The 14,730-nt window shown below is 35.0% G+C and overlaps 1 protein-coding gene across 7 annotated transcripts in view; it reads right to left on the reverse strand.

The window, feature by feature from the left end:
- The window catches only part of RFX3 (regulatory factor X3), a 290,721-nt gene that overhangs the window by 179,949 nt on the left and 96,042 nt on the right, over positions 1–14,730 (reverse strand). The window contains exon 2 of one of the 7 annotated variants that reach the window (XM_032635921.1): positions 9,103–9,176. The exons of 5 other annotated variants lie outside the window; for them this stretch is intronic. The gene's annotated coding sequence lies outside the window, so the exon portion shown is untranslated. The remainder of the gene's footprint in view (positions 1–9,102; positions 9,177–14,730) is intronic. One more of the 7 variants, XM_032635920.1, reaches the window with a different exon arrangement.

Here is a 14,730-nt window from a genome sequence, read left to right on the forward strand (position 1 = left end):
TACCTCCCAAAGTGATAAGGATTCAATAAGCTAACAGCTTTTGTGGGCTTCAAATAGTGCCTGATGCATAGTAAGAGCGCAATAAATGACAACTATTATTATATAGTACTGACTTATAATTACCTGAGGCTTATTAGTCAAGACAATGACTTTATTTTTAATTAGGTGACATCAATTGAAATAGGATATCAGCACAGAAAAATGGGTTGCTTCCAATTCATAAGTGTTAAAAAAAAAAACCTCAGAAGTTAATTGAAAGCCAATGTCAAAACAAAGCTGGGGCAATTTCTTTTCAAGGCAAGAGACAATGATCCAATGAAAAATTATTACATGGAGTGTTTTTGGACCAACCAACAAATGTAATACTATCAACATATGAGATGATACTCAAGTTACACATAAGGGCTATCCTGTTGCCTTCATCTATTCCTTCTAATGGGCTCCATTCAACTAGAATTTATGGATTTAAATATTATATTTTTAAAATGACAAAACATTCATTTCTAAGTTTGTTTTAAAATGGATAAAAGGCAGCATTCAGCAGTGTATTATTTGAACAAATTCCATTTGGTAAAAACAAAATAAATGTGGAACACATTTCACATTTTTTATCTTATGCAACTTCAATGCTTTCAACGCTGCATATATTACTAAAAGCACAAAAATAGATGCTGTACTATCAAATTGTAAAGAATACCAAATTGATATAATTATACTTTATAATTCTTCCAAATATCAAAAGGACAGTTTTTTTTCTTAATTTCATGTGTCTCTTATGTGTTCTACAGAATCAGGTAAAACAGGTATAGTTTTACTAAGTAGCCCCAAAATTTCATGTTTTAATAACAACTACTATTTATAATAGGTCTTCGTCTTTCTGACGATGACACCAAAGCCTCCCCAGCTGGGCTGAATGAGCATGTGCCTGAATCAATGTGGTATTAAGATATCAAATAAAGTCTGACTTAGTCTATTCTACTGTTTTGAGAAGTAGGTGAGAAGACTTTCTATACCTTTAATAACAAAACTAAAATTTCACCCATAACCTTAGCATTTGTAAACCACCTTTCTTCTCTCCTCATACCACACAGGCACTTTTTCTTCACACTCAAAATTATGAGGAAGCTTCTCACGATGGCACGGAAAAGCAGTGAGTGAGACTAGCTGGATGATGCAGAAAGCATGTGGATGCCTACGGTGCTGCTTGTCCTTCGAGCTGCCTCTCAACCTCTAACCATCCTTCAGCCACTCAGATGTAAATTAAAACTCTCGGCATGTGGGCTGCCTTCCTCAAACTTTTTGTAACTGTTATCAACCAGTAGCTTTCATCACTGGGAGAAGGATCGAGGCCAGGAAAACACTCATGTACAAGTAGAGTATTAATGGAACATTCTATGGTTCACTGAGCATAATGCCTACCAAGAAGATAACAGAAACCTAAAGACAGAAGCCCAGAGCAAAGAAAGAAGTCTAAGATGGCTCTGAAGGCTGTTCGAGGTCATCAATTATTATCATCATCAAATACTTACCTAACCGGTGTGAGATGATATCTCATTGTAGTTTTGATTTGCATTTCGCTAATGATTAATGATGTTGAGCATTCTTTCATGTGTTTGTTGGCAATCTGTATATCTTCTTTGGAGAAATGTCTATTTAGGTCTTCTGCCCACTTTTGGATGGGGTTGTTTGTTTTTTTGTTATTGAGCTGCATGAGCTGCTTGTAAATTTTGGAGATTAATCCTTTGTCAGTTGCTTCATTTGCAAAAATTTTCTCCCATTCTGAGGGTTGTCTTTTGGTCTTGTTGGTTTCCTTTGCTGTGCAAAAGCTTTGAAGTTTCATAGGTGCCATTTGTTTATTTTTGTTTTTATTTCCATTTCTCTAGGAGGTGGGGCAAAAAGGACCTTGCTGTGATTTATGTCACAGAGTGTTCGGCCTATGTTTTCCTCTAAGAGTTTGATAGTGTCTGGCCTTACATTTAGGTCTTTAATCCATCTTGAGTTTATTTTTGTGTATGGTGTTATGGAGTGTTCTAATTTCATACTTTTACATGTACCTGTCCAGCTTTCCCAGCACCACTTATTGAAGAGGCTGTCTTTTCTCCACTGTATATTCTTGCCTCCTTTATCAACAATAAGGTGACCATATGTGCATGGGTTTATCTCTGGCTCTTCTATCCTGTTCCATTGATCTATATTTATTTTTGTGCCAGTACCATGCTTTCTTGATTACTGTAGCTTTGTAGTATAGTCTGAAGTCAGGGAGCCTGATTCCTCCAGCTCCATTTTTCGTTCTCAAGATTGCTTTGGTTATTCGGGGTCTTTTGTGTTTCTATACAAATTGTGAAATTTTTTGTTCTAGTTCTGTGAAAAATGCCAGTGGTAGTTTGATAGGGATTGCATTGAATCTCTAGGTTGCTTTGGGTAGTATAGTCATTTTCACAATGTTGATTCTTCCAATTCAAGAACATGGTATATCTCTCCATCTATTTGTATCATCTTTAATTTCTTTCATCAGTGTCTTATAATTTTCTGCATACAGGTCTTTTGTCTCCTTAGGTAGGTTTATTCCTAGATACTTTATTCTTTTTGTTGCAATGGTAAATGGGAGTGTTTTCTTAAGTTCACTTTCAGATTTTTCATCATTAGTGTATAAGAATGCCAGAGATTTCTGTGCATTAATTTTGTATCCTGCTACTTTACCAAATTCATTGATTAGCTCTAATCATTAGACGAATGCAAATCAAAACTACAGTGAGATATCATCTCACACCAGTCAGAATGGCCATCATCAAAAAATCTAGAAACAATAAATGCTGGAGAGGGTATGGAGAAAAGGGAACCCTCTTGCACTGTTGGTGGGAATGTACATTGATATAGCCACTATGGAGAACAGTATGGAGGTTCCTTAAAAAACTACAAATAGAACTACCATATGACCCAGCAATCCCACTACTGGGCATATACCCTGAGAAAACCATAATTCAAAAAGAGTCATGTACCAAAATGTTCATTGCAGCTCTATTTACAATAGCCAGGACATGGAAGCAACCTACGTGTCCATCAACAGATGAATGGATAAAGAAGATGTGGCACATATGTACAATGGAATATTACTCAGCCATAAAAAGAAACGAAATTGAGCTATGTGTAGTGAGGTGGATGGACCTAGAGTCTGTCATACAGAGTGAAGTAAGTCAGAAAGAGAAAAACAAATACTGTATGCTAACATAAGAAAAATTTAAAAAAGGTCATGAAGAACCTAGGGGTAAGACAGGAATAAAGACACAGACCTACTAGAGCATGGACTTGAGGATATGGGGAGGGGGGAAGGGTAAGCTCTGACAAAGTGAGAGAGTCGCATGGACATATATACACTACCAAACGTAAAATAGATAGCTAGTGGGAAGCAGCCACATAGCACAAGGAGATCAGCTAGGTGGTTTGTGACCACCTAGAGGGCTGGGATAGGGAAGGTGGGAGGGAGTGAGCCACAAGAGGGAAGAGATATGGGAACATATGTATATGTATAACTGATTCACCTTGTTATAAAGCAGAAACTAACACACCATTGTAAAGCAATTATATTCCAATAAAGATGTTAAAAAAAATTACCTAAGCTTTACCACTTACAAAGTATTTTTATATACATTATTTTATTTGATCCTCACAATAGTCATATGAAGATACAGTATAGATATTTTTATTAATAACTATATTTTGCCGGTGAAGAAATTGAAGAAGTTCAATTGAGACTTCCCTAAGGTCACTTTAACTATTAAGTGAGCAGGAACTTAACTTATATTTTTTCCAAAAACTAACTGCATATTTCCGTCTTCCAGCTATATATTGCTGTATCCCACACAGATAAAGGAAAAGGGGTAAATCGAAGGAAGCAGGTTCCATACTGGACAAAGTGAGCCATTATTCTTATAAACCACTGTTTTTCCCTACCTACTTTAAATCATCAGTTACATTCCTTCCTTTGCTCCTTACCTCCCTTCATTCCTGGTTCTTTCATTTAGAGGACCCAATGGACAGAAACCATTTTGTCCATTTAAATCCCTTAGATCCTGATCTGAACAACCAAAGATATCCCTAGGTCAAACCTGCAACCAGTAACTATGGATTCTCTTCTATTAAGTTCTCTGGCTATAACAGAAACTGACCTAAGGAATAATGAAATTTGTGGAAATCTCAGACGTAAATATTTCTACAACATGCCATAAAAAGCAGGCAGGCAATAAATAATGAATATAGTATCTAGTGGACCAATACGGTATCTCCTGTCCCTGCAGGCTGGCCTCACTCAGTGACTGACCTAGAAAAAACCACTAAGAATAATAAACTAGGTCACAATAAGCAGCAAAATAATATACTAATGAACCTCTAAAGAACTACCTAGACCATCATATTAAGTGTTTACAATCTTTCTGAACTCAAAGCTTACAAGGTCTTGAGGAGCGTGTCAAAACGAAGTACGTGGAAAATGCCAGCAAAAACAATGGAAAAGAAACCTCTAGTGATTAAATGGAGTTGCTAAAGAGCTGAATATCTGCCTTTCATCTAAAACTTAAAATAAAATGAATATTTAAATCTACAGACATCCAACTCCACAGAGATAACCACTGTTAACATTTTTCTAGTCTATTTTATGAAAGCATATGACAGGAGGAGTGTGCGTTTTTAAAACAAATACTATCCAGTACTTATTATTGTACAGAATAGCAGGTGATTAAAACTCTTAGCATTCCAAGTCCTTCACCTATATGAAATCATCTGAGCATCCCACTAACCCAATGACATAGGAAAAAAGGATATCATCCCTATTTCACAGGGGAGGAAATCAAGGCATGGGACTTGTTTATGGTAGTTGTAGGGATGCGATATGACATAAATGAAACATAGAAAGTAACCCTGGTAGAATGACGCTGTCTCCTTTAAACATTTCCTTATACACAGTTTCTCTTTCTCTGCCTCTCTGCTCTTCTCTCCCCAACACAATGGACATGAAAGCCTATCACAATGTTAACTCCAACAGGTAACCTGAGTCCATTAACAGGGTCTATAGCCCTGTCGATGGGAACTATTCACTCCAAAAGCCAAAAATACTATGTTTTGTTATAAGTGAATTTTCAGGAAAGAAAAAAAAAACAATGGGAGGGCATGAGGCATTTGGAAAAAGAGACTTGATTTGTTCTTTAGAATAGAAAAGGTGCCTAAGAAAGGGCAGAGGTGGCTATAGAAAGGACCAGTAAAACGGGAAGTTGGAGAACAAAAGTCAATTCACAGGATTTACTCCAGGTGAAAGATCTTTAGCTAAACCATCCTGACATATGTACCTCTCATGTGAGAGGAAAGCTGGTCTTGTTTCAGCCTTATAAACGTTCCCCTACATTACCAAACTGATCCTGAAGCAAATTTGGGTTTTCTGTGTTGTTAATGGTGATGGTGGTGCATGTGTGTGTATTTGTATTTTTAAAAAGGAATGACCTAAAGTCAAAGGCAAAAACACTATGATTCTTCCGCCCTGGCATGGAGTGGATCTGTCCCAGCTTACAGGATTTAGAGTCTACAATATAAATGAATTTTGAATTGTTAGACAGCAAAGGAGAAACCCACTAACCACTGCTTTATCAGAAGCACCTCTTCTCTACCCTTTGATGCCACAGGGAATAAAAGATCTTCGAATTGATTTACAGATCAAATTCAACAATTTGAATCACTCATTATTCTAGTTAAGAAGGTTCCATAAAAAGTCAGATTTATTTACAGTTCTGCCCAATTTAGCTACTCGCTTAGGAGGCAAATAATACATATTATGGAGTGAAAACATGGTATTCAAGAAACAAGGAGACATTGAGTGAGCACCTGCTATGTGTAAAGATCTGCTACATATAAGACACATCGAGAAGCAAGGGGTTTTATAAACATGAATAACTTCAAAAGGAGAAAAGTATTTCAGAAATATGATTTCAGTATAATGCCTGACTGGACTGTCACAATGGAGCTATATTCAAAAAAACAAACATACAGAAAAAGAAGCTCTACAAAAATAGTACTTTTTGTCAGAAAGCTAAAGATCTGAGAGAAAACTGGCAATCCTAAAAGGATAAAAGATGAAAACAAGTTACTTCCTAATTTTAGGACTATACTACAGACTAGTCAGACTAAATGGAGAGTCTGGATGCCTACAGACTGCTTTCCTAACATCAATTTAAAACTATCCAAACATATGCTAAGAATTCTACTCACCTTTAAAACAATGAGTGGATGTGTATGAACTGGAGCTATTATTACACTGACACTGGGAATGTAAAACGGTACGTACAATCACTTCACAAAGTACTTTGGAAGTTTCTTCTAAAGTTAAACATACACTAACCATACGACCCAGCAATTCCACTCACAGGTATTTATCCAAGAAAAATGAAAACATTTGCCTGAACAAAGACTTGTACACAAATGTTCATAGCAACTTTATTCATTATAGTCAAAAACTGAAAACAATCAAATGTCCATCGATAGGTGAATGGACCTGTCGTGATATTGTCATTAAATGGAATATTAATCAGCCATAAAAAAAAAGAACTATTCATACGACAATATGGATGAATCGCAACATTATGCTGAGCAAAATAAGCCAGACACAAACGAGTGCACGCTGTACAATTCCATTTCTTATGTGGAATTCTAGAAAGCAGATCAGTGTCTGCCTGGGGCTGAGAGTCAGATGTGGGCACAGGAAGTTTTGAGGGGTATAGAAATGTTCTATATCAATTGTGGTGGTGGTGGTTACATGGATATAAAATTTTTAAAACTCAATTGAGCACTTTTAAAGAGTATATTTTAATGTATATATTGTGCATTTTATAATACATGTACTTCAACTAAGGCGATTTAAAAACATTTTGGAAGTAACATATTTAGAACAAGGAAATAAATATCCCCACTATATGAACTGTACTGTTCAGATCATATCAAGGGTATGGTGTCTACTTTTGTGAACATCTTAAAGCAAACTAAAAATGAAAGAAATTTAAGAGGAAGGTAAGTTGAATGGTGAGTGTGTTGGCCATGTTATCATATATGAGAAAGGAATGAATGTTTTGTCTGGTGACAAGATGAAATAGGGACCTATAGTTGCCCTCATATACATGAAGCACTACTCTCTAAGGGGAAGAAACAGACACCTACTGGGTGAAAGTTATAAACACAGGGATTTTGCCCTCAATATACAGAAGATAATAATTACTTTAATTGGAGCTCAAATTAAAAATCAAATCACATTTGTTGAATATTCACTATATTCCAGATACAATGGAATGTGAAGCTTCTAAGAAAGTAGTTATTGAATTCTCATTGCTAAACTCTTCCTGTCAGGCTTACTGGAAAGGGAATTAGTGTGACAGATTAGATGCCCTCTAAGAGTCTTCTTTTAGAATATATGTTACCCCTTTTATAAAACTTGAACTGAATTTTATGATTTCAAATTACTGAACTTTATACTTGCTACTAGTACCATGCCTTTCATATTTTGGTATTTAATAATTTTTTTAAATCGTGCTTTGCTTTTTAAAATATATTGCTGTTCATCACTAACATACTCAATGCAGAGTTCCTGGTTGGTATAAGCCACCTAATGGTAAAATTCCACAGTGTGGGAAAATAAAATACACTTTAGAATGATTCACTTTCTGATGAAATTTCAAGAATTACCTAATGATCCAAAAACTGTTGACACAGAAAAAGATAACAAGCTGTCCTATAAATGGAAAATAATTGACCAGGAAAATTGTGTTTTTCCTGCTTTTCGGGGGAAAAAAAGCTCCCTAATGTTAGAAATGAGAAAGGTTAGTTTAAAATACATCTTAACTGTGAGGCAGATGCAAAGTATGATGGTATATGTGGTGAACATTAATCACCTCCCTTCACATTTACTCTCCTCTTTTCTTTTCCCAGAAGACAGAACTTTAATTTGGGGATCCAAGGGTTCCAAAGAAGTTAATTCAACCCTTTACTTCAGGGATGGAACACACAGTCCAGCACAATTCAACAATTAAAACTTTCAACTATCATGGCCACCATGATTAGTGCTGAGGTGAAATATGACCTACACAGGCTGAATCAGAATAAATATCAGGACTTTTGTTAGAAATACTGAGACAAATACTCTTTTTTCGAGTGGAGGTAAATATGGGAGCAATAAGCCTTAAGAGCCAAATCAGAACCAAGACAGCAATATCAGAACGAAGCCAACACCAGGAAGCCAGAATAAAGAAAGGAAGTCATGGAGCCACCGGATCATTCCCAAAGTAGCCCTATCTTTGGATTTTTGAGTTACATTAGCTAATGTATTTCATTTGTGGCCAATATTCATTGAGTCATTTTTTTTAAAAAAAATATCGTTTTTATTACTTGCAACAAAAACTGAGAAGGCAGGAACTTCATGCAAAGGAAAAGACTAGAATGCACAAGATATCTATAAGACTTTAAAACTGGTTTTGCAATTTACAGCCAAATTCATTACTAAAGTAATTCTGGTGTTAAATACAAACATAATCTAAGTCCCCATTTGTTGAGCAGCTTTTATTTGTCCTATGTGGATATTTCGTATTAGTACGTATTTTAAAACTTGTAAATGTTTTTAGATTCATTTTAACTTCCTCCTCCACATGAGCCTCAGACTTAAAGGGTCTGGGCTACATTTCTTGAATTGGTGGGGTGAAAACAAGATGGTGCCATCTCTATTCTCAATCTGCCACAATCAACTAGAAGTTGGGTCAAAGAGCCATCAACTTCTGGAATTCAGCTCCAAATGGATGAGGGAAATGTGGACAACATGAAGGTAGCCTCTGCTCCACAAAGCTTCTCACTATTCCTCTCGAACCCTGTTTCAGGTTCCAAATAAATCATAGCCCTGAGGATACAGATATAGAACTTTTAATAACAAGAGTACAAAGCTACCAGATGGTAAAATTGCTGAAAAGAAAGCTGCTGTTAAAAGCAAAGGACCTCAGTATTAATGTGACTCATCGTTTAAAATATTTGTTAAGAACTATACAGAAAAAAATAATAATTAAATACTGGTAAGAAAAGACTTACATGGTCTCACTTACCACTTTGGAATTTTGAGAACCATTGCAGATTCCGATCTATGTTCCTCTGATAAAAAATATCTAAATAAACAAGAAACAGGAAGCTGTCTTTGGTGACATTCAGGTAAAAAATCAATTTCATTTTGTCCACATACCACTTGATTGAGAAAAAAAAATATTCATAGGTGTCTATAGACAGTTTTTAGTGGACAATATCTTCCTCAAGATGTGGGAGGAGAAAAGATAAATATAAAGTTCAGTCACATAGTTGACTGTCTTATTAATTGAAAAAAAATGTATTCAGGCTTCCTAATACAGAAATTATGACAGATTTTCATGGTCTACAATTTTGTGAATAATTTCTCATCCACAATCAGTTAATCTCTAAGAGAGAGAGAGAGACAGTGGGGCAGAGAGAGAAATTGAGAGAGAGAAAGAGAGGAGAGAGGACTGAATTCAACCTAAGCTTTTCTCACAGAAAGAATATCAGTCCCAACTTACTTTAAGGTTAAAACTTTAGCTAGAGATCAGACTTTAGGATTGTTTTAAAAAGGAATATGTCTTAAATAAGAAACTTCTGTATTTTTAAAAATGGTTTCCTACTGCTTGGCAAAAACAAAGAAAAGAAAGAAAAGGAAACATGGTAGAATAAAACGGCCAAAAGCCATTTGATCACAGGCAGATTATATTCTATTTCTATATTATCATATATTTCCTCTAATGAGCATGCATTATTTTTATAATATGAAAAGCAAAATCCTGTATTTTAAAATGGATCTGGGCATGTAGAAAGACCTTATGATTCCATATTTTTAAGCGTATAAAACAGCCTTACCTTCCTGCACCATATCCTTCCCTATGTGAGATAAAGTTAACTGTTCCTTCCAAAATGATGGTGGAATACTTAAAGCCTCTTGACAGTCTCCTTATCACCACCATACTAACCACTGGATATTTCAGCAGTTTAACTATAATGTGCCTAGCTTCCTAGATGTGTAAATTGATGTTTTTTTAAATACAGGAAATTTTCAACCATTATTTCTGAAATAATTTTTATGTCCCATTCTCATGCTCTTCTTTTGTGACTCCAATTACACATATGCTAAATCATTAGGTGTTGTCCCTTAAGTCCCTGAGTCTCTGTTCATCTTTCTTCAATCTTTTCTTTCTAGGTTCTTCATATTGAATAAATTTTATTGATATGCTTCAAGTTCACTGATTTTTCTACTATCTCCAATATGCTGTTAAGCTCAACCAATAAAATTTTAATTATAGTTACTGTTCTTTCCAGTTCTAGAATTTCCATTTAGCTCCTTTTTATAGTTTTCATTTCTTTGCCAAGATATCCTATCTATTCACTCATTAAGACCACAGTAACTGTTTTTTGTTTTTTTTAAGTCCTGATATGGGTGTGCATACTTAAGTCTTTGTCAACTAAAGCCAATATCTAGGCCATCTCAAGGTCTGTTTTATTTATTTTTTTCTTCACTAGGGAATAAAATTTTCCTGGGTTATTTGTTTGTTTTTTGCATGTCTAATAATTTTCATTGTATATTGAACACTGTGGTAATAAAACATAAAAGTGACAATATATTTGGTCATGTGAAAGTAAATTTATAGACTGTGAAGAACGATAAGACATGTAGATAAAAGCAAACATAAAAGGTGAGGAGAATATTACTAGTAGCTAGGTTCCTAATGGCTTTACTGATGAGGAGGTCCAGTTCCTTGTGAGGCCAGGCTATTCTTTGGGCTTTCAAGAGTTATGCCAATATCTAATACGTGTCAAAATTGCACAAGGAGAAAATGTTAAATTGAGGAATAAACCAAATAAATAAAAATAATAAATAACTAAAATAAAGTTTTCAATAACCAGACCCCAGTAATCAAAGGTATGAGTAACATTATTAAACAGATTTTATTTTTAGTAAAAAGATAAATGCTCTCAAAAGATAACAGATTAATATTAAGAAGATTAACATATCCTAAAACAAGTAAATATTTCAATAATTCCTCCAGGGAAAAATATGCTATCACTGGACCCTTAGTTCCAAAATTATTCAAAATACTTCATTCCAGGTGGCTGGTCCTAACTACACTTTTTTAAAGTAAAAAATGAACAATTATTGGAATAAGCTGATTGAGATAACAAATATTTCTTTAATCCAAAAGAAACAGAACAGAGAGAAATTCTAAGTCATATTTGAAATAGAAATAAACATGAGGAAGAAAAAAATAAGAAATAAACTTTAGAAGAGAGAAAGGATAGGAAATTATTACACCCAACGGGAATTCTATTACTCAAACATATAAGAAAGGAGATGTAAAAAGTAATGGGTCCAAGCCAATAAACTCCCTAGGAATCTCCAACAAACCAATCACCTCAAAATATGAGTCAATTCTGGTCACCCCTGCAGCCAACTGTTCCTACTTAATTAAAAAAAAAATGTTCCTAATTGAGTAATCCACATTTAGAAGTTAAAATGAAAATGACAAAATCCTAGTAGTTTTCTTTTATAGCACAATTCAAAGTATCCATTATTTTCCAAGCAGCAAATGAAAATGTCAAAAACATTCTTGCTGTAGATATTTAGTTGTTTTCTGCCAAATTAATGAAAGGAAAATATTGCACTTTGAATTGGTTAATTACCACGAGTCCTTCTGCAAAGGGCTCCTGCTTGCAGAATTAAGCCAGCTGTAGTTGGCACACTGCCCTAATATTCATGGAGACTAGACTATAGGCTCCACTGTACTCGAGAGACATTTAGTTTTTGGCATCTGTTCATTGGCTTACAAATCATCAGTTCTAACCACTATAGACACTCAACTGTCTGAAGTAAACAGGGCAGAAAGCACCTGCATTTAATAGGGATGTACCACATTCTGCTTCTTTGAAATTTTAAGAGCTAGACTTAAAATACAAAATGAACAAATATACCCTGATTTATATATCTTCTAGAAACTAGAGCTACTTCAACAAAAATCCTCTAGTGACAAAGCTACTTCAAGGAAAACCTCTAGGGATAAGGCAACTTCAGGAAAGGAGGAATTTGCAAAAATTGTTTTTTCTCAGTTCCAGGCCAGAGTGAATGGCCTATTTCAAACACAGGCCTCTTGGGAACCTACATATAGAGCTCATACTTTGTCACTTCCTAGGATCCAAGACAGACAGGTGCTGATCTGCCTACTTCCCAACCTGATAAAATAACCATATCACTACTCAAACCTAAGCACATCTCTCCTTTCTCTCTTCATCATGCCATTCTCTTCTCTACTGAAATTACAAGACATGAAATGCGTTCTCTGTGTTGGATGACATATTGGATGTGCTTCTTTGAAATTAAGTAGGAATATGTTTCTCATTTTTTTTGAAAAGTACATTCCATCAGTCCTTTTATTTGGGAGAGAAGGAGTAGACTGATATAGAAAATAACTAATAATTTCTCTCTCTTCTTTTTCTCCTCTTTCTAAATAAAATGGAAGAAAACATCCTGAATCAAGACAGATGAACACTGATAAACCTAGGAATACAAGCTGGCTTCTCTAAGATCCACTTCATCTGGTCCTCACAAGTAAGCACCCTCGGCCTCCAAGTATGTCACCTCCTTATAAAAAGTCTTGCATCAAGGAATGGAAAGAACACAGAAGCCAACAGTTGATCCTAAAAAAGGTCATTCAACACCAACTAAAACATTGATGTACGTTAACATCTAAGTATTACGGCAAATGTAAAATTAGTAAGCAATTTTTTTTTAGGATTAAGAAAAAACCCTTAAATTCCTAGTCAAAAACGTTTAGAAAACATTAAACATTCAGGCTTTGAGACGTTGACATAATTAATCTACATTTATCTTTTAAAAAATTGAAGGTAACACACAATGACAACCAGGATGCTTAAAGGGTCTAGAAACCATCGGAGAAACAGTATACAAATAAAAGAAGGTAGAAAAAGAGAAACAGGGAACAAAGAACAGATGGGACAGAGAACAAACAGTAAGATGACACACTTACAATGAACCATATCAACAACCACAGTAAATATAAATGATCTAAACACTCCAGTTAAAAGACACATATTATCACACTCCTAAAAAAGCAAGACCCAACAATATGTTGTCTTTGAAAAATGTACCTTAAATATAGACACAAACAGGGTAAAAGCAAAAGGATAGAAAAAGACACACCATACCAACACTAGTCAAAAGAAAACTAGAGTGGCTATACCAATATCAGAAAAGTTGACTTCAGAAAAGAACTATTACCAGGAATACAGAGGATAATTTCATAATAATAAACTGGTCGATTCATCAAGAGAACATAATAATCCTAAATACTTATGCACCTAATAAAGAGCTTTAAAATACATGAAACAAAAACTGATAGAAATCAACATATAGAATATTCTGGCCATAAAACAAGTCTCAAATTTAAAAGAATTCAAGTCATACAAAGTATATTCTCTGCTCACAAATGAACTAAATTAGAAAACAATAACAGAAAGATCTCTGGAAAGCTCCCAAATATTTTAGAATTAAATAAGACATTTCTAAATAACCAAAGAGTCAAAGAAGAAACAAAAAGTGGAGTTAGAAAGTATTTTCAACTGAATAAAAATGAAAACACACCACATTAAACTTTATGTGATGCTGCTAAAGCAGTTTTTAGAGTGAGATCTGTAGTACACAACATCTATATTAGAAAAAAGGAAAGGTCTCAACTCAATGACTTCAGCTTCTACCCTAAGACCAGGAAAAAGTAGGGCATATAAAACCCAAAGTAAGCAGAAGAGAGTAAATAATAAAGATCATAGCAGAATTCAGTGAGGTAGAAAATAGTAAAACAGGAAAAGTAAATGAAACAGAAAGCTTACTCTTTAAAATGGTCAATAAATTGATAGATGTCTAGACAGACATGTCTGATCAGAAATTAAAGATGTCAGGAATGAGAGAAGTGACATCACTAATCGACAGATCATATGGGAATATAACAACTTTATACCAATAACCTTGACAACTTAGAAAAAATAATCAATTCCTTGAAAGACACAAATTACCAAAGCTCATTCAAGAAGAAATAGATAATGTGAGTAAACCTCTATCTACTACAGAAATTGAATTTATAGTTAAAAACATTCCCACAAGAAAAATTCCAGGCCCAGATGGCTTCACTAAAGAATAATCCTAACAGTTTTCCCAAAAATTACAGAGGAAAGAATACTTTCCAATCTATACTCTGAGACCAGCATTACTCTGATACCAAAACCAGACATAGATTTTTTTTTTTTTTTTTCTTTTGCGGTACGCGGGCCTCTCACTGTCTTGGCCTCTCCCGTTGCAGAGCACAGGCTCCGGACGCGCAGGCTCAGCGGCCATGGCTCACGGGCCCAGCTGCTCCGCCCGCGGCATGTAGGATCCTCCCAGACCGGGGCACCAACCCGCGTCCCCTGCATCGGCAGGCGGACTCCCAACCACTACACCACCAGGGAAGCCCCGACATAGATATTTTTTAAAGGAAACTAGAGACCAATATTCTCCATAAACATAAATAAAAATTCTAAAAAGCTAAATCTAACAATATCCATAAAAGATAATATATCAAGACCAAGTGGAGTCAATCATTGGTTTCAAAGGTAGTT

Source organism: Phocoena sinus, chromosome 6, assembly GCF_008692025.1.
Source record: "Phocoena sinus isolate mPhoSin1 chromosome 6, mPhoSin1.pri, whole genome shotgun sequence".
In the NCBI taxonomy this organism is placed as follows: Eukaryota; Metazoa; Chordata; class Mammalia; order Artiodactyla; family Phocoenidae; genus Phocoena; species Phocoena sinus.